The sequence below is a fragment of the Notamacropus eugenii genome, chromosome 4 (genome assembly GCF_028372415.1).
Source record: "Notamacropus eugenii isolate mMacEug1 chromosome 4, mMacEug1.pri_v2, whole genome shotgun sequence".
NCBI classification, from domain to species: Eukaryota; Metazoa; Chordata; class Mammalia; order Diprotodontia; family Macropodidae; genus Notamacropus; species Notamacropus eugenii.
This window is the reverse complement of record NC_092875.1, coordinates 260,198,920-260,219,094: the sequence shown is the minus strand read 5'-3', so window position 1 is coordinate 260,219,094 and position 20,175 is coordinate 260,198,920. Positions and strand designations below refer to the sequence as shown.

Genomic DNA, 20,175 nt, shown 5'->3' with positions numbered 1-20,175 from the left:
TATCAAAAGGCATGGCTCCATGTGGCCAACCACGTAGTTAGGAAGTCGCTTTTTTGATGGACTAAGTAGCTAGAATTGTTAGCATCTGCAAAAATGTTTTGTCATGTCTGGGGTAAGTAGGACTTTTTTGTTCACAGTTTTGGGTAAGAGGACATAATTTTAGTTGGATGACCTTGTTCAGTCATATCTGACTCTTCATGACACCATTTGGAATTTTCATGGCAGAGGTACTAGAGTGGTTTGTCATTTCTCCAGTCCATTTGACAGATGAGGAAACTGAAGCAAACAGGGGTAAGTGATTTGCCCAGGGTCACATAGCTACTAAGTGTCTGAGATTATATTTGAACTTAGGTCTTCCTGACTGCAGGTCTGGCACTCTATCCACTGTACCACCTAGCTATTCCTAAGATGACCTTAGAGCCTTCTTATTCCTCTGAGACCATATGATCCCCTAAGAAGCAAACCTTCATATTTGGCCTTCTTGTTGAGATTTCCCCATTTTTGTGTGAAAGAAAAATATTCATCGTATGTCATTCTTTTCTACTTTCATCTTCTGTATTTTTTTAAAATCTAAATTGGTTGGTGAATTTCTTGTGCATACACATAGTGACTTCAGGCAAGTGCTATTTCACCTCCTCATTAGAGCTGTTTTCCTTTGTGTTTTCACAATTTCACTCCTGAGCATCCCCATCTCTTTCTGTTTGACTATTTTTAAGGAAAGACTGAGGGGTAAGGTGAATTAAAGACCTATGAAATTAAAGACTTTCAACCAACAGCTTACTTCGAGGCTTATTTGTAATGAGAAAAGTCATCACTGGGTTCTTGAAGACTAAGTGTTTCCAAGCCCTTAAAAGGCTCGGAGTCTGGAACTGGTGATGGAGGGCATATCACCTAAATTAGGAGAGACTGATGACTAAATTGAGCACAGATGATTGCCAATGATATTGGAAGACCATCTGCCAAGTTTATGGGGGCTGAGATCCACGTTGACATCAGGATAACCTACTCCATCGAATCATAATCTCTGAAATATTTAATAGAACAATTAAAAGGAAGTAACAAAAGGACTTCCAAGATACTGAGACAGCTAGGTTGCACAGTGCATAAAGCTCCAGGCCATGAATCAGGAATATTTGAGTTCGAATCCAGACTCATACACTTATCTACTAGCTGTGTGACCCTGGGTGAGTCACTTCACCTCTATTTTTTGGTTTTTTTCATCCTCATAAAATGGGGAAAAGTACTAGCACCTTCCTCCCAGGGTTGTTATGAGGATCAAATGAGATAGTAATCATAAAGTGACTGAGACATCATAAGCACTACTTACATGGTAACTATTGTTATTACATCTGTGGAAGATTTGAGGAAAATATATAAAAATTGCACAGGATAAGGTTCTGGGTTGTTATCTTCTTGTAGAAGGATTATTCATACCAATGACTCGCAGATATGTTGATGTATCTAGGTAAATTTGGAGAATACCTAACACACAACCTGCAACTTGACCAAAGGGCAACTAACAAGCAGTGGCATCAACATGTTTAAAAGAAAGTTGCCCCATATAACCCAGTTGTAAAGGGTAGAATATTTTAGAACTAGATGATAGGAGGATTCTCAAACAACTGTTATGTCAACTGAATCAGGGAAACTATTGGTGAGGATGACAAAAAAAAAACAACACAACATTAAACCACCTGGCGTAGTAATTACAGGGGAAACTTCAGGGGGACATCGTTCAGAAGGCTGTGTACACCTAGAGTATTTTGATAATTTTTCAGTATTGGTGCCTAGACTGGGATCATCCATCCACTGTTGTTCTAAGGCTCTACTAAGATGTTCCCACATCTTTCTGAAAGTTTGGAACAGTAGAAATAACAGTGGATTTAGAATGGGGAAAAAACCAACCACAAAGCAATAACAAAAGCCTAGGTTCACACCTTCCATGGTTCACTTACTAGATTCATGACTGCAGAGCCTCATTATGTTTTTCAGTTCTAAAAGTAATGTAATCATACAATTGTTGTTGTTGTTGTTCAGTTATATCTGATTATGACCCTGTGGACCACAGTGCTTAAGTACTGTTCATGGGGTTTCTTAGCAAAGATAGTAGAGTGGTTTGCCATTTACTTCTTCAGCTCATTTTACAGATGAGAAAACTGAGGCAAAAAGGGTTAAGTGACTTGCCCAGAGTCACATAGCTAGTTAAGCATCTAAAGCTGGATTTGAGCCCAGATCTTCTTGACTGCAGGCCACTGAACCACCTAACTGCTTCCCTCAAATTTCTTACTAGACCTCAAAAATAGATACCCTTGGATTCATTACCTAACTTTTCAATTTCGGTTCAAATAATTTCATGTACCTAAAGTCCTCTAGAAGATGCTCCCCCCAACCAGACTGGCCATGTCATCATGCGTTCTCAGCACTTAGCATAGCACCTGACACATAGGTAAACACTCAATAAACGTTTGTCTGCTTGTGTGGGAGCTTTAAGATCTTAGTGTATCTCTAGATAAGTACATTTTCTTATCAATTTCCATTTCTACTGATGGTATTTAGTCTCCTGGTCAGAATGGTTAAGATTATTTAGCTGTCCTGGTACTATCCCTAGGAAAAGAGATAGAAGAGTGGCAGGTAGTTAAGCCTTTTCCATTTCTGATCTCTGAGTACCCCTGGAGTTTGATCATCTCTTTTAATATTCACACTGCACTTTCTCATACTGAAAATGTTGCAAATGGTGTCATTTGTCAGTAAATATGATCTGCCCCAAGCAACGGCTCAACAATTTAAATTACAAATATATTATATTTTTAAAAAGTAACAAGAAGTTCAAATATTTCTCCTAGGGAAACTTTGAGTGCTCTACTTACTGAAAAGAATACTAAAGCTACTTATATCATTGACTATCTATGTTCATATTTAGCAATTGCCCTGGCTATTGGGTATGCTTTTTCCCCCTTTCTATTAAATTATTGGCATTTTGAGAGTGGACCTCTAGTTTATGTATTATATCATCAAGTATACTATCAAATCATATGATAGATGTTAACTAATAAGGTTATGATTTTCTTTTTTAAAAAATTAACTTATTTATTTGAGCTTCATCAATTTATACAGAAAACATAACATCCCAAGTATTCCAAAGACCTATACAATATCAAGATATAGGCAAGGGAGATATTGTAGACTCTCAAAAAAAATTTCTTCAGTTTAAGCCCCCCAAAATTGAATATTTTTGTGTCTAATCTGGTAGGTTTCTACTGGGCAGTTCTCTACTTTTCTCAAAATCAAGTTCCTAATTTCATTCCAGTTTTCTGGTTTGTTATAACACTTTTAGAAAACTAAAGGAGGTAAGTGATTTAAAGAATGATATGAACAAATCTGTTTCTCCTAGAGTATTATGTAAAGAATGTGGAGAAAAGAGAAAGACCTTATCCTAGAAATCCTACCAATTAGAAGGAAGGAAGCTCATCTTCTTTTGCAAGGGCATGAATTCTTTCAGGGCATTAGGGTTCTATTTACAACATGCTCCTCTAAAAAGTGAGCGATTCATTGGAAGGATTAAGTCCATTAAGAGGTATATATAGGTACTGTGGCCATTTGGTTTCTATTAGTGAACTTCACACGTCCTGTAATTTCATGCAGTAGCACACTCCATTATGCAAAATAAAAAAAATGGAACCTTGCATATTGTATTTAGCTAATGAGGGTGCTTCTTTCCACTCCCAGTCCCCTGGCACTTTTTATTCTTCTCTCTCATCTTCCACTATCCCAGTATTGCTTCTTGTGGGTTTTTTTTTTTTTTATTCCATTGAGTAGCAATAGGCTAGAGTGAAAAGATCACAGGACCAGGAATTAGGACACCTTGTCCAAGGCCTTGTTGCTAACTAGTTGTATGGTCTCAGGCAATTCACTTCATCAGAAAGACCTCAATTTCTTCTTCTGTAAAATGGGTCAGTTACATGAGATGATCTTTAAATTCCCTTCCAACTCTAAAATTCTATAATTTTCCATATTTTCTTCCTCTATATTTGGTGGCTTATCCTTTTTTTCTTTCTCTGAAAGCCACTTATCTTACTATCTTCTAGTAATAAAGGCCATATGCATTCAATTCACAATATCCATCTGAACATACATGTTAGGTTCATGAAAAATGTTCAGACAATACTTTTATAAGGGTCTGTGTATGTCTAAATATAATGCATACTTTGTCCAAATAATGCTTATGTCATTTGTAAAAGCAAAAAGGAAAGTTCTGTATGTTAAAAAGGTATACAACTGAGAGCCAAGATGGCAAAGTATCAGGATTCAGTAACAGTGAGCTTCCTCTCAAAACTCCTACAAATAGACCTAGAAAATGCACCAGACCAAACTCTAACTGGGAAATTCAAAAGTAAGTCACATTGACTAGTTTTTGTTTCCAGCCCAGGTTGGTACAGTGACACAGATTCTGCAGACTTTGGGGATGTGATCTGTCTAGGAATGCCATTTTAGCACCAGGAGAAGTTATGTACCAAGGTAAACAGTAGTCTCAGACACTTGGGCACCAAGAGGAGGACAGACGTGAACTGGCAGCTTTGTTACTTGCTAACCAGTTCTGCATCACAAATCTAGAGTAGAAGACATCCATGCCCACTCCCTGCAGTGGAGATGAGGCTGGGAAGCAAGTAGCTGCTGTGTAGCTCATATTCCAAGAGCAGAGCAATATCTAAGTTCCAGATTCTAGCCCAGTTTGAAGCCAGCAGAGGAACAACTAGGCCAGGAATCTCAGATTCAAAGGAAAGTTGCAGTTCTGGGACTCATAATCAGTACAGTTTCCCATCTGGCTGATAGGGACTGAGTCCAGCAGTAGTCTACTATTCCTCAGAACAGGGAGGCAGCAATCAGACTTTGCTTTGGATCAGACCACTGTGGGAAAACTGAAAGCTTGCAGGTTCCCAGCCTAAGTTATCACTGAGATCCTAGAATAACACAACACTCAGTGCGCCAAGAAAGAAGGAAAAACATCAACCCAGATCTTCCCTCCAGAAGTGCACAAAGCCTGGATCTAACATCAAGTCTGAAGTCAGGAAGGAAGCTGGAAGAATAAGCAAACAGAAAGAAATACCAAAATATAGAGCCATGATGGCAGCAAGAATGCTTAAGATACAAATCCTAAAGAAGACAATGACTCCAAAACAACTATAAGCAAAGTCTCACAGAAAAACAAAGCTTGGACACAAAGTCAACTAGAATTTCTAGAAGAGATGAAGCAGGAGTTTAAAATCAGCTTAAAATATTCTTGTTAATGGAATGAGAGTATTATAGGAAAGAATTAGATAACGAAGAACAACTATAAAAAAGGATGTAAAAAACTATTGTTTGTTCATTCTTCATTTTTGAAAAGGATCAGCGATATCATGGGGTAATGTCTTGGTTTATACATGAATTGGATTGAAGTGAGGCAGAGTTGCGCAAAGTTGTCAGCCTTACTCTTTCTTCCAGGATCATCAATGTCCAGTAGTAAGACAAAACGCAAGATGACCTTCAGTATTCCAGGATGCAGAGGATGACCTTGGAGTCTTCCATGTCTGACCAAATTCTAAGTCAGAACAAATTGTGCTCATCCACCCCTCTGTTGGGGAAAGTTTTCACATGCTTGAAGCAGACATTCCCCTAACTACTCTAACTACCCTAACAAGGGGTTTGAGGTCTGTCAGTTACCCTCAGTCTGGTTTAGCCCATCTACCAAGATAGTTTTACCAGAGTGTGGCTGCTACATATGCTATAGCTTCTTGAAGCCACACATGAGAGTTGGGTATGGATAACAAAGGTGAATGAACAGCACTGAAAAGACTCAGCAAGCCTTCTTACTAGTGTTTCTGGGCATCTCTGAACACTGCATATGTCCTTGAAAAATTACTAACAGTTTGGCCCAAGAAGTATAAAACTTTACCCCATACAACAAACTCCCTGAAAATTAGAATGGAATAAATACAAGCCAATGACTCTACGAGACAATAATAAATATTGAAACAAAGTTAAAAGTACAAAATAAAGAAGAAAATATGAAACGTCTCATTACAAAAACAACTGATCTATGGGAGAAAATATTTAAGAATCATTAAATCATTAAATTAAATCATTAAAATTAAGAATCATTAAATTTCATCATGAACATCATGATGAAAACAAGAGCCTAGGTATCATAATTCAAGAAATCATTTTTTAAAATTCCCAGATAACTTAGAACCTGAGGGCAAAATAGAAATAGAAAAAAATCCATTGGTTACCACCTGAAAGAAACTTAATGATAAGAATACACAGGAATAGACTTCAAGAGCTTCCAGGTTAAAAAAAGAATACTATTACGTACCCAGAAAGAATTCAAGTAAGGAGGAGACACAGAGAAGATCCTACATGATTTAGCAGCTACCACTGTGAAGAAACAGAAAGCTTGGAATACAATATTCCAGAGAGGAAAGTATTCTTATAGCCAAGAATAACTTAACTTATTTAGTAAAACTAAGTATAATCCCATGGGGGGAAGGGAGAACTAATTTGTAATGAAATAGAGGATTTTAAAACATTCCTGATGAGAAGGCTAAAATTATGCAGAAATTTTGAATTTTAAATACAAGAGTTAAGAGAAATATAAAAAGGAAACATGTACAAACAATGATAAAGGATTAAAAGGATATACTGCAAATATTCTAATATGGAGAGATATATCTCTTAGGTAGCTTTTCATAAGGAACCATAGAGGAGATAGAAGCCCTGAGAGTAGTTCTATTATTTTAATTTTAATGATTTTAATAGAAGAGAAAAAGAGGTGGAATAGGAATACATTGGGGAGAGGGAATGAAAAAGAATGTTAGGAGAAATAATCTCATATAATCAGGGTGCTTAAGCAGACATCTATATAGTCAAGGAGAAAGGAATAAGGAAGAGTGACTGACACGTGAACCTCATTCTCATTAGAACTGGTTAAAAGAGGGAAGAAGGCATACAGTTTTGGGTACAAAAATACTTTTTACTCAATGGGTAAATTTGTTTGTGTTCCTCCATTTTCAAAGAAGACCATGACATCAGAAAAATGATGACATGACTTCCACTTGACTTAGTTTTGAGTGAGGAAGGGTTGTGCAAGTGTCACCAGCCTCACTTTCTCCTACTGAGTTATCTGGATCCAGTGACCAGATATTCCTCAGGATGACAGGAGATGGCCCAGGATGCAATGGGAGACTTTGGCCTCTTTTGACTAAGCTCTATTCAGGTACTCACTTAGAGTGAAGTGACACCCTTTCAGGGAATGGGCCTCTTTAAGAAGTAATCAGGAAATGACCTTTTTAATGAACAAAAGAAAAAAATATATATGTAAATCAAATTGGGAGGGAAAGAGTAGCAGTTATAGGAAGAAAATGAAAGAAGGGAGTGGGAGAATTACAGGAGGGTAGATTAGAGGAGGGATTGGTCCTAAGCAAAACAGACTCTAAGGATGTACAAAAATATTGATAGACCTTTTTTGAGATTGCAAAGAATAGGAATCTAAGAATGTATTCATAAATTGGGGAACAGCTAAATAATTTATAGCCTATCAATATGATGGAACACTGCGCTATAAGAAATTATAAAGGAGGTGATTTCAAAGAAAACTGGAAAGACTTGTATGAATTGATACAGAGTAAAGTGAATAGAACCAGGAGAAAAAATTACACAAAGACTACAATATGGTAAAGACTTTGCAATAATTAAGAACTCCGATCAATGTGATGAGTAACAGCGTAAGGGATTCAGAGTGCAGATTACAAAACAGTCACAGAAAAATATAAAGCTACAAGCCTAACATTTTTTTTTTCTGAAAAACTTAATATTGGGTAAAATCAAACTGCAATACCATAATAACAGTGTCATAAATGGGAAGTTGGCAAAGTGCGGCCATGGGGTCCCATGATTTTATGATAGGGTTTGGTAATAATGCATGAAAAACATTACTGTGAAATGACATGGTAATTGAAATCTTACGTGGAGTATGTCTAGTATGTTGATGTATTCAACCATTTAGGAATCTGAGATTAGTAGTGGCATTCTGCTAAACAGCAAAGCATCTGATAATTTTTTTTATTTGCCTTTTTGACAATTTTATTATTCTGAAAGTAAAGGAAGCAACAAGAGAAATTATGACTTAAGACTTTTAATGGTCACTGACAACAAATCAATTGGTGATATGAATATGATGGGAACCTTAGGGAGAATGAGAGTTTCTAATAATTAAGAGAGGAAAGTTTGATATGAGCAGTTCTGTAAGCAAGTCTTTATTGAAATAATTTCCTTAAAATTCAGAGAAAAGAAAAATGTGATGGCAAAGATAGAGATTCTAAAAAGAAAATTAGTTCATGAGGGATTGGAGGCTCTCAAAATATATTCCATACAATCTTAAATATTCTCAATGCAGGATTAAAGGGAGAAGTATCTAAAGAAATCAATGTCATTGAGTAATCCAGATTTTGACTGACCATGTACTTTTGTCTCATTAATAATTTTAAAATTATTTCTGAATCAGTCACATGTATATACTCAGACCACCAACTTGTTAGAGAAAGTAAAAATTTATATGAAGCCAGAAGAAAGAATAAAAAGGAGGAAAAGATATGACGTGCAATTAAAATAACTCTATTCAGATCTATTTAAACAAGTTACTGATAAAAATGAGATAGGAATGGCATAAAGGACATAGACACAAACAAATAATTTCACAGAAAAGTTTAACAGAAATCAATTGTGATAAGAGTAAAAAGAACATAAAATCACTTTAATTAGTAAATACATGACTTATTTGCTAATTGGGGAGATATAGCAGTCAATGCAATAACTGTCTAAAATATAACCTCATTTGTAAAATCTCACATAAAATGATAACAGTGGATTGGTGTAGTTTGCCTCATAAAAACATCAAGAAGCTAAAGAGTGAAAGACTGGTTGAAAAAAATCTTGGTAAGAAAATCCATCCTTAAGCCATTTGAGGATGAAAGTGGAAGAAGAACCAAAGACAGAATAATGGAAAAGTTTTCCAAAGATTTATTTGAACAAATCCTTTTAATCAGAAAGAACAGGAGGGCTACCACTTTCATACTCAACATGAAAGTTTGAGGTATTTTTTTTTCTTTTAATAAAGCAGTATAAATGGTACTAAATGTAAGAGAGTAAAAAAAAGCAACATAGATTAGATCAACCGGATATAGCATAGATCCATCCTGAAGGACATGATTGAATTGGTATTGAGGGATCACTTCACAAACAATCTGAAGGAGAAAGGAAATAAAGGTATGGAGGGAGAGTCTTAGATCTGAAAAACAGTGACTGACCGAAAAAAAAAAAAAGAAAAGATGTCGAGAACTACAAACCTTTATGTAAATTTTTATGAGAATAACCTACACATTCATAAAAAGCACCCTCAATGACAGTTTTACTGTGAATAGGCAAGCTTTTGCTGGTTATATTCCAAAGTATACCACAGCTTTACTATCACACAATTAACTCAAAAATGTAGGGAAAGTGAAATATCACTGTGTTTATTGAGTATAAAAATGGAGAATTTTATTTAGGAAAGCAAAATCTATTCCAGAGTCTGAGTTGAACAGTTTTCTGATGGATAGTGGGGTCTCCCATATGTTCCAGATCTTGGACAACATCATGCTCCACTCATCAAATTCCAAATCAGTGCAGAATCTTCTAGAAGAGATCTCTCACCATGGAAGAGACCTCACCATCCACACAGGAAAACAAATAAAAAAGTAGATTAGGAATGCATATTATCTAGGTTATGAAGCAGTTAAGTGGACAACCAATAGAGAGTATGTGTATGCATGGCTATGTATATGTTTTAACATGACCTATGATTTCACCAGTGTAGGAAGCTTCTGATGAAGAGCTTCCTCTATCAATGGAGATGGTCTCCTCTATGACTTGTCTTCTTAGGGAACTGCCTGAGGGCACAGAGAAGTTGAGTGACTTATGGAGGATCATGAGCAAGAGCAGCAGAAGATGGTCAATCATTAACAACCTGTAATCTACATTGAGTGTCAACACTGGAAATCATAGATCCACTTGAGTACTGGATTAGGTGCAAAAGACAGAAGGATGAATACTCAAGAATGACATGAACCCATAAAGATGGCAGTGAGGTAAATAACCAGAATAACTGGAGGCTTAGAAGAATACTAATAGAAACAGAAAAGATTTTCAAAATTATATTATGAAATAAACAACAATTATAGGACAAGTCATCTACTTGGAGAAGATTGTGGTGATGTAAGTAGGATAGAAAGATATCCACTTCCTATCTTGCTTCTCTGTTCTACATCCAGGAAAGTAGGCTTCAAAGAAAAAGGAAAAATAACAGTGAAGAAGTAATTGCAGTACAAAACAGGAATGAATATAATAAAAGAACAGACAGACAGATTAAATGGGCTGTCTCCAGGTCAAGGGTGCTGAAAGAATTTATTGATGTGATTACGATGATGTCAAAAGAATTCATTGATGTGATGTTAAGTGACAGAATGACAAGAGACATGGGAGAACGAAGAGGTGGTTGAAAACCATAAACAGGCAAATCTTCATTTAAAAAAATGAAAAAGATGAAGTTCATAAACTGTGGATAAGTAAACAACATCGATACTAAGAAAATTTTTAGAATAGATTTTTAAACAGAAATAGAAAATATTTAGTTGATTATGAGGAACTAAAATGAGTTCGCTAAGAATAATCCAAGTTAAGCTACCCTTATTTCCATTTATTGTTAAAGACACTAGATTGATAGACAAGGGAAATATTATAAAAATAGTATATATTGATTTCAACAAGGCATTTAGCTGGGTTTCTTACGACAGCCTTTTCATAAGATGAGCAAATACGTGTGATGGGACGACAGTTAAGCAGAATCTTAGCAGGTGAAGTCCAACAGTCCATCAGTAAGTATTAATAGTAACTACTTTATGTCAAGCACTGGGCTAGGTGCTGGGGATGAAGACATATTGAGGGAAATAATATTTATTCGCAAGGAGCCTACAGTCTGATGGGGAAGACAGTAAAACTACTGTAGGTATATAAAGAATAAATAGAAAGAAAATAAATATAAAATTGTTAAATACAAGCTAGAGTAAATACCAGGAAGGCATTAACAGTTGAGAAAATCAGAAAAGACCTCACAAAAAAAACATGGTCCTTAATCTACATCTTAAAAGACAGATAAAAGGCAGAGGTGAGGAGGAAGTATAACCCAGGTATGGTGGATATCTAGGGAAAGACAAGAGCTGGAGTGCCCTGTGAGAGAAAAAGAGGGGCCCAATCTGGCTATGTAGCCATGGCCAAGAGGGAACAAAGTACAATAAAACTGGGAAGCCGGATTGTGAAAAGGTTGTGAAGGCCTTTAAAAACTGTATAGAGGAATTCATATTTTATTCTGGAGGTAATGAGAAGCCAGAGGAGATCTCTGGCAATGGTGAGGAGAATGGATCAGTGTCAGGACAATTAGGAGGCTGTTACAATAATCTAGGCAACGGGTGATGAGGGTCTGAACTAAGGTGTTCACTATTTGTAGAGAGAATGAGTCAAAAGTAGGAAATACTATCGAGGTAGAAACATCTAGATTTGGCAACTGGTTGGATATGTGGAATGAGAGACTAATTGAGTCAGAGATAAGATCAAGTTTACAAATCTGAGTGAATGGAATATTTGTGATTCCTTTAACAGATATAGGGAAGTGTGGAAGAAGGCTGGATTTGGGGCATATGATAATGAACTCTTTTGGATATGTTGAGTTTGAGATGTTGCAAGGATATCCTGTTTGAAATGTATAATAGGCATAATTGGTAATGCTGGATTAAAGCTCACTAGAGAGATGGGGATGAGACACACACATCTATATACAAGGTCAGATAGGCGACACAGTGGATAGAGCATGGGCCCTAGAGTCAGGAAGACCTAAGTTTAAATGTGACCTTCGACACTTACTGGCTGTGTGACCATGGGCAAGTCATTTAACTCTGTTTGCCTCAGTTTCCTCACCTTTCAAATGAGTTGCAGAAGGAAATAGTAAATCACTCCAGTATCTTTGCCAAGAAAACCTCAAAGAGGGTCACAAAGAATTGGACATTACCAAACAACAACAAATGTATATACCCATGGGTGTATATATGTATAATCAGCGTAAATATGAAAATTGAATCTATGGGAACTGATGAGGTCAACAAGAAAGTCTACAGAGGGAAAAATTGGGGACTTATGGTGGAGTTCTGGGAAATACAAATGGTTAGGGGTTATGTAAATAAATGTACACAAAGAGTATTGATCAGTGGATCCATAGCAATCTACTGGTGCATTTATAACAGTGTATCAGAAGATTCTGTCCTTGTCTTTGCAATGCATAATTTTTTTAAAAAGAAGCACTTAGGTGGAGGATCAAATTGCAAAAACTTTAGATAATAAACCTAGGAAGATTAGCCAATATGTTGGATGACAGAATCTGGGTTTAAATGTTCTCCATGATATAGCAGCAGAAAGGTTAAAAAATTAAACTGAACGAAAACAGATGTAAAGTTTTCCATTTAGGTTTTTTAAAAAAAATTTTTTAAAAATTAATTGGGAAAATACAGAATAGGGGAGATCTAGATTAACAACATTTTGTATAAAAAAACACCTAAAAATTTTATTTGATCCTAAAATCACAATGAGTCCATTGTATGATGTGGGTCCCCAAATAGCTAATGCAATTTTAGAATTCATTAACAAAAGCACTAAGTCTAGCTCAAAGGAGATAAATAGTTCCCTTCTGCTCTATGATGGTCAGATTCCATCTAGACAATTGTGCTTACTTCTGAGTGCTAACTTTTAAGAGGAATATTGTCATGGTAGAGAACATCTCAAAAAGGAGATTCTGAATAGTGTAAAAACCATATGGGAAATATTTGAATGAATTGATATTGTTTAGTCTGGACATGAAGATCTTTGGAGGAGATGTGGGGGACATGGTACTTGACTATTCCAACTGATCTGTCCATTGGCTATCTCTACAGCTCTTAATACATGCTTGACCCACCACCTTCATCAGTCATGCATTTCTCAGATGATATTTTATTCTGCTACTTAAGCACAATTCCTCACTGGTCATATGGACCAACTTATTTCTATCCATCATTTTCTTCCCCATTGTTCTTTGGGTGACACGCAATATTAGAACTTCAAAGGTTGTGGTATTCCATGACTTGCAGCACAGAGCATCCCCCAGAAAAACACAGGCATTTAGAAATATGGATTCTGTTTTCACGGTGGTGATGGTGGTTATTTTGGGGAAAGGTCTGGGATTGTAAAAGCTCTGTATTCTTTCTTAAACCCAATCTTTATTCCTCATATTTCTAGTTCTGGGCCTAGACCATTATCTTGCATCTATCTTCAGTGTCTATCCAAAATGAGATAATGATGGACCAGTTATTGAATATATGTCTGAGTATTCATTTTTAATACGTTTAGTTTTTCTGTGTGGAGTGACTGAATTCTTTCGAGTGATAGTGGATCTTATTTAGGAGGCTCTGCAAGGGCCAGTCACACTATTGTTTCATTCCCCCTCAAAATCACCTTGTAGCTCTTTTGTATATGCTTTGTGTTTATCTATGGATATGTATATTTTTGTCTCGCATGATAGAACACAACATATTCCTTTGGGGTAGGGAGTATTCTGCTTTTAACTTTGTAATCCCAATGGCTAGCTGGGTACCTGGTACATTGTAGGTGCTTAACAAAAGCTTGATGTTTGATCTCTAATGCTGCATTTATCAAGGGATGCTATGTTTTCTTAAAATGTGCATGAGCCCCCTCATTGGAGGAGAGATTTAAAGGCTGAATTTTGGAATACTGAATCAAATGCTTTTAACAAAAATTGTTGACAAAGAATAAGCATTTTTGTATTCCATGTGCCTTTCAATCATTTGAATGACTACAGAAATGCAGACTCCAGTAGAATGTCCTTGTGAAGGCCTATCTGTTCCCTTTTCATATTTTCATTAAGGGTGTCCTTGATAATGTGTGTAGATCACTGTCATAAAACTTTGTAGAAATGAAAAAGTAGACATGTGAGTCGATGGTATGAGTCAATAGGAGTCATAGCAACTTTCTGAAAATATGTGAAGGAGAATTGAAAAGGAGAGGAATTACACTTATTCTGAGATGCTCTAGAGAATAATGTAAAAAACAATGGGTAACAGTTACTGGGAAGATGAAATTGGCTTAATATGGGAAAGAACTTTATAACGATTAGATCTTTTCAACAGTAGAACAGGTTTTCTCGAAAGGGAAAGTATTTCCTGTCAGTGAATGTGTTCAAATAAATGGAAGGCTATTTTTAGGGGATATAGTTACAAAAAGCAGTTTGGAGTAGATTTTTAAAATTTTTTTTAAAAATTTCCCTTTAATTATAGATACCAAAATGCATAATTATTTTACTATCTACGATCACTTCCAAATAAAATTATATTATTCAGCATATATGGACTTTTTTTGGATAAAAGTAGAATAAAATGTATCAAGAGAATAACAGCTGTTTCCCCCTTAATAACGTTGATAAAAAAAAAGAAAAACACACACACAAGAGAAATGAAGGTAATTATGAAGAAAATGTCTCAAAATTTCATATTAAATTTTACTTTCTCCTCATTTTTACCATGTTGCTATCTTTTTATTCTAATGATAAGACATGTAATATCTACTGAGATGTGGGTATATCTCTTTTGCCACAATTAGTATGCATGCAGAAGCTCCAGATGAATTCTTCAATCTTAACATGCAGAGATAAGCTAGAAAGGATAAAACAAAATATTACATGTTATTTTATAAAATTAACAAATTACTTTTTAATATCTTAAATTGGAGCGATGCAATTTCACTTAATGAAAGACTAAACTAATCCATGCCCATGCATTATTGGTATGGGAAGAACAAGGAGAACAAATCATACCGATTTTCCTACTTAATTATAGTGCTAGAAATTCATTGTCATATTATTGACCTATTTGGTCATGCCCAAGTTAATCATGTCTGAACCTTTCCCAGTGGGAAATAAGCTTGTTCACTTCCTGTCTTGCAAGAATATCAACTAAAACTCAGTCACATATGCCCATAGCCTGATCACTGCAGCCCACCGTAACCATCATCTCCAACAGCGAGACTGCAGTCTGCAGAGAGCCCAGGAGACTTAGCGTGTCAGAAACTCATCACTTCCTGTGTCCTTTTTTTCCACTCCATTCAATCATTTGCCACATTAAATTAAACCCAACTCTGTTTGGCAAGGCCCTCCCTGCTTTCTGTTTGCAAGGAACTGTTTTGTCATACTGAAATAAGAGTTTACGTGCAGTAACAGCCTAGTAAGCCAGCAACTTTAGTCGCTTATTAAAGTCAAGCATGTGTCTTTGTTTCATGTTACTAATGATGTGGAACCATAGAGGCCCGAGTACATTTCGCCTGGACGGTGTGGGAGCGAATGCTGAGAGCTCATTACTTGGCTCCCCATTGGAATCCTGCAGGCTTCTGCTCATTGAGGAGACTGTGGGGGCTTTGACAGAATTATTATACTGAATATTTTTAGACTCATTAACTATATCACCAAAGCAAAACATCTCTTCCTTAGATGCAAATGGTTGCAGCTACTGTGGCTTTGCTTTAGTTATTGCAGAAAAAAGGATGAAGCTTGAAAACAACTTAAGGAAAAGACTTTCATGCCTGAATGTTTGAATTTGCAACTTATATTGAGACAGTCTTGGCTTTAAAAAGGGGGGGGGACACATTTCAGCCACTCATAAAGATGAAGTACCATTTTCAAAGATAAATAAATTCATTTCTTGATATTAACCCATCCTTGGAATCTGTTAAATTTTGAAATTCCCCCAGTAATGTTTTTCATAATATGAAGCCTGAAGATTATCCTTTCATAGCAGAGGGTTAAGATATCCATTCTGAAAATACTGTAGTAACTAGAATGCCTGACCTAAATCTAAACTCTCAGAGAATATGTACTTAAAATAATAATTTGCAGGCTAGCTGTTCTCTAATTCAGAAATTGTAATGTATGCCGTACAGCATGAGAGATGACACCCTGTCTTAGATCATTCTAATGCCTTAACACAGCAGCATGATTTAAGGATGAGGAGCAAGTAAAGAATGTTAACCTATCTCTGAATTTTCTTGCTCTCCTGGATTTCAGTCCACTCTTAATATTGCTTTATTGGCACTTTTGTGGTTTAATTTAGACTTAAGGAACTCTTGAAGAAAAATATGAATACTAAAATTCTTTAAAGGAAAGAAAAGGGAGCTACATTTATCGTCCTGGTTGTTAGAGTTGAGTTGGTTCTGGAAGAATTACATGTTGGTCTTGAGTAGGAAGTCTTTGATATGGCTTTTGGTGGAACTTATGGGTCTGCTGAATCTTCTGCAGTTTATGTGACTTGATGCTGTAGAGGACATAGAAAGATTGACAAGTATATTCTTGTATACATATGCTTACATATTGATAAATGCATATATTGTATATGAATGCTATATCGAAGGCATATGTGTATGCTTTAGTTTATAGGATATCCATATACATAGCATACATACATACTTACCACACATATAATGTCTATGAACATTAGAGAGAATTACACATTTGATTTGGGTTCTCCTTGTATGTCAAGAATCTGCAAACTTGGTTTATGGAATTTTTTTTGATAACTATTTCAATATAATTGGTTTCCTTTGCAACCCTATGGATTTTATAATATGCATTTAAAAACATTATTCTGAGGAGTCCATACTCTAGGCTTCACTCAGCTGTCAAAGGGGGCCACAACACACAAAAAGGGTTAAAAATATCTGTTGTACAATATTGCTTGTTATGTTTGTGTGTTGAAAGATATTAGAGACCCAAACCCTAGTCTTCAGATACCATGGAAGAAACAATCTTTTGCTTTTATTTGTGGTTCATTTCCTGCACCACTATGCTTTGACAATGGTGACAGTGACTTCATACATCAAGGAATTCTTCTCCCTCCTACGACTGCCAGGGAATCTGAAGGGAATACTTTACATCTGAAACATGTTTTCCTTTGGGATTCTGCCATTAGAATCGCAGGTCTGATCAGTAGCCCATTATAAAATAGATCTTTTATAATGGAAAAAGGGGAAGCAGAAACCTGACAGAAAAATAGGACAACAACCACAATGAATTTCATGTGTATATCAGATGCCTAAGTTAGCCTTTGTTGGAGCCCTGTAATTTTCTCATCAGATCAATAGAAGACCAGGTCATGGTCTTCAGATACCAAAAGCAAAACCAAACAGAATTCAAGGTGTTAGCTCCATTGACCAGAGTACTATTGTAATATGATGGAGACAAGCATTTAATCCCCTTTCTAGGGTCAGTTAGAGGTTCCACAGTTACAAGCTGCACCTGGTAAACCAATTGTTTTTCACACAAGTATATACCATTGATCACCAAGGTTCACTGAGTGTGAAGAAAAATTAAAGGAAATTCATTACAAATATTTGAAAAACAAACCGACAAATCAGAGAGCATACCTTCCTCGCAGTGGGCTAGTATTCAAAGGATGACATCATTGCTGTGACTTCTCTCCTTTTACACTGCCTGGTTCAGACCCCCATCACCACATTCCTGGATTATTGCAATAATCAGCTGGTTGATCTCCTAGCCAAAAGTCTCTCCCTATACCATTACATCCTTTACTCTGCTGTCAAAGTAATCTTTCAAATGTGCAGGCCTGACCACAATATGCAAGAGCTCACACACACACACACACACACACACACACACACACTCAATAAACCCCAATGCCTTCCTACAAAATTTTCTGTTTGACATTCAAAGCCTTTCATAACCTAGCTCCCCATCTCTCTCTCTCTCTCTCTCTCTCTCTCTCTCTCTCTCTCTCTCTCTCTCTCTCTCTCTCTCTCTCTCTGTCTCTGTCTCTCTCTCTCTCTGTCTCTCTCTCTCTCTCTGTCTCTCTCTCTCTCTCTCTCTCTCACACACACACACACACACACACACACACACACACACACACACACACCCCTTTCTAATCTTATTATATTTTTTTATAGTTCCCTCCGTATTCTTTGATCCAGTGACACTGGAATCATTGATATTCTTCAACCAAGACACTGCATCTCTCAATTCCAGGAATTTTCACTTGCTGTCCCCTATTCCTAGAATGCTTTCCCTCCTCGTCTTTGCCTTCTGGCTTCCCTTACTTGCTTCGAGTCTCAGCTAAAATCTCACCTTCTGCCAGAAGGTTTTCCCTATCCCCCCTTAATGCTAATACCTTCTCTCTTTTGATTATCTCACACATAGCTTGTATGTAGCTTGTTCGTACATAGCTATTTTCCTGTTGTCTTCTCCATTGGACTGTGTGCTCCTGATCATCTTTTACCTTTCTTTGCATGGTAGGTGTTTAATAAATGTTTATTGTGTCAGTGACTGTGACTGAAATATCCTCCAATGAACAGCGTTAGTAACATGTTGCAGTATAATAAACATTGTGTGTAAAAATACTTTGTTTCCTACTGCATTTGATTTTCTTTAGTTGGGAGTCAGCACTGTGTCCTTGAACAATGTCCTTGTTCAGTGAGCCCCAGATTGTAGTCTTTTTTCCCGTGATCTTGAGTAAGTCATATTTCTTTTCATGTCTGTTTCCTTATCTGTGAAACAGAGGAGTTGAGCAAGATGATCTCTCAGGCTCTTTCCTATTCAAGGACTCACACATTACTAAGTAAACAAGTTAGGTATAAGTGATTGAATAGTCACTAAAATGGAGTAGTTAAAATCACAGAAGCAGCCTTAGAGTAGAGAGAGGGCTTACAGATTACTTAAGTTAAGTGACTTGTCCAAGGTAATAAGTGACAGAGACAAGATTGACACCTAGAACATCTGACTAAAATTCAAAATCCTTTATTCTTCAATGCATGTCTTCCAAATATTATAGTGATATAACTCATGACTTTGGCATTATTTGCTCCACCAGTCTTTGACCATCTAAGATATCAGGACTTAGGGAGACAACACATTAGTAATCTGAATATAGACCCCACCCTTTTTTAATAATGACCACTCACTTTATAGAACAATTCATTTTACACTTATTGTGTATCATGAAGTCTCACATTTATCTTTGCATGTGTCTTTTTCCCTAATTCTTGATCCACAAGGGTAGAAAGTAGAATAACTAGGAACTGATAAGTGATTGATTGTAGGAAGTGGGAGGAAGAACAAAGTCCAAGATAATTCTGCAGTTGCAAATATGTATTTAAGGAAAAGATAATGAATTCAGTTTTGGATATTGTTGAATTTCAAGTCCCATTAAGATACCCAAGTAGAGTTATCAGTTGAAGGTTACAGACTGAAATGCAGGTGAAGGATTTAATGCATGATCAGTTTGGACTACTGTTATTTTGGATGTAACTTATCCTATTAAACTATATGCTTTATGAAGATAAGAGATCTTGTCTTATTTATTTTTGTATCTCCAGCACCTATACCTCATTGGCACTTACTAAGTTTCATTTTTAAATAGAATTGAATAATCCATTGAAGCCCTAAGTTTGTGATACAGACTAAAATTTTCATATTCCCAAACTCCCCAAGCAAAAAGCCTGAGATGAGAATTCACACTATGACCAGTCCAAACTTATGCCCTCTACATTTCTCAGCTTACTTATTTTTGCCAAAGATACCACCATCTTTTCAGTCATCCAGGTTCATAACTTTGGACAGATCCTTGACTCCTCTCTCTACCTCATCATACATGTCCATTTTGATACGATAACAGCAAATATAACCAACTATGTATATAATAACACCCTTTACTATGACAGTTTTAGTTCAATGAGATGGAGTCAAAGAGAGAAATGTGATTTTAAAAAACTACAGAATTATGAAGCATATAAATAATATCAACCTAGATTTGTTTATTAAATCCTCTGTGATGAGGCATACCTCGGATGTTGAAAAAGAGCAAATAAAAGAAACTACTTGTTTTTACATTGGACATTAAATTGATAGACTTCATTTGTCCTCAAAAGTTAATTAATGATGAAAACAACTTATCTTAGGAAGAGCTAAGGTTAAAGAAAAATTGAAATGTTTGGAAGTTTTTGAAG

General features: G+C 36.1%; 1 protein-coding gene and 1 long non-coding RNA gene across 2 annotated transcripts in view; one reads left to right on the top strand and one right to left on the bottom strand.

Moving 5' to 3' along the window:
• The window catches only part of CCDC178 (coiled-coil domain containing 178), a 622,621-nt gene that overhangs the window by 508,531 nt on the left and 93,915 nt on the right, over window positions 1-20,175 (top strand). The window lies entirely within an intron of this gene.
• On the bottom strand, window positions 14,650-18,473 carry LOC140498394 (uncharacterized). The gene is made up of 4 exons (XR_011965086.1): window positions 18,393-18,473; window positions 17,581-17,674; window positions 16,338-16,472; window positions 14,650-14,822 (listed from the first exon to the last, which is right to left on the bottom strand). It is a non-coding gene; the product is annotated as an uncharacterized lncRNA (long non-coding RNA).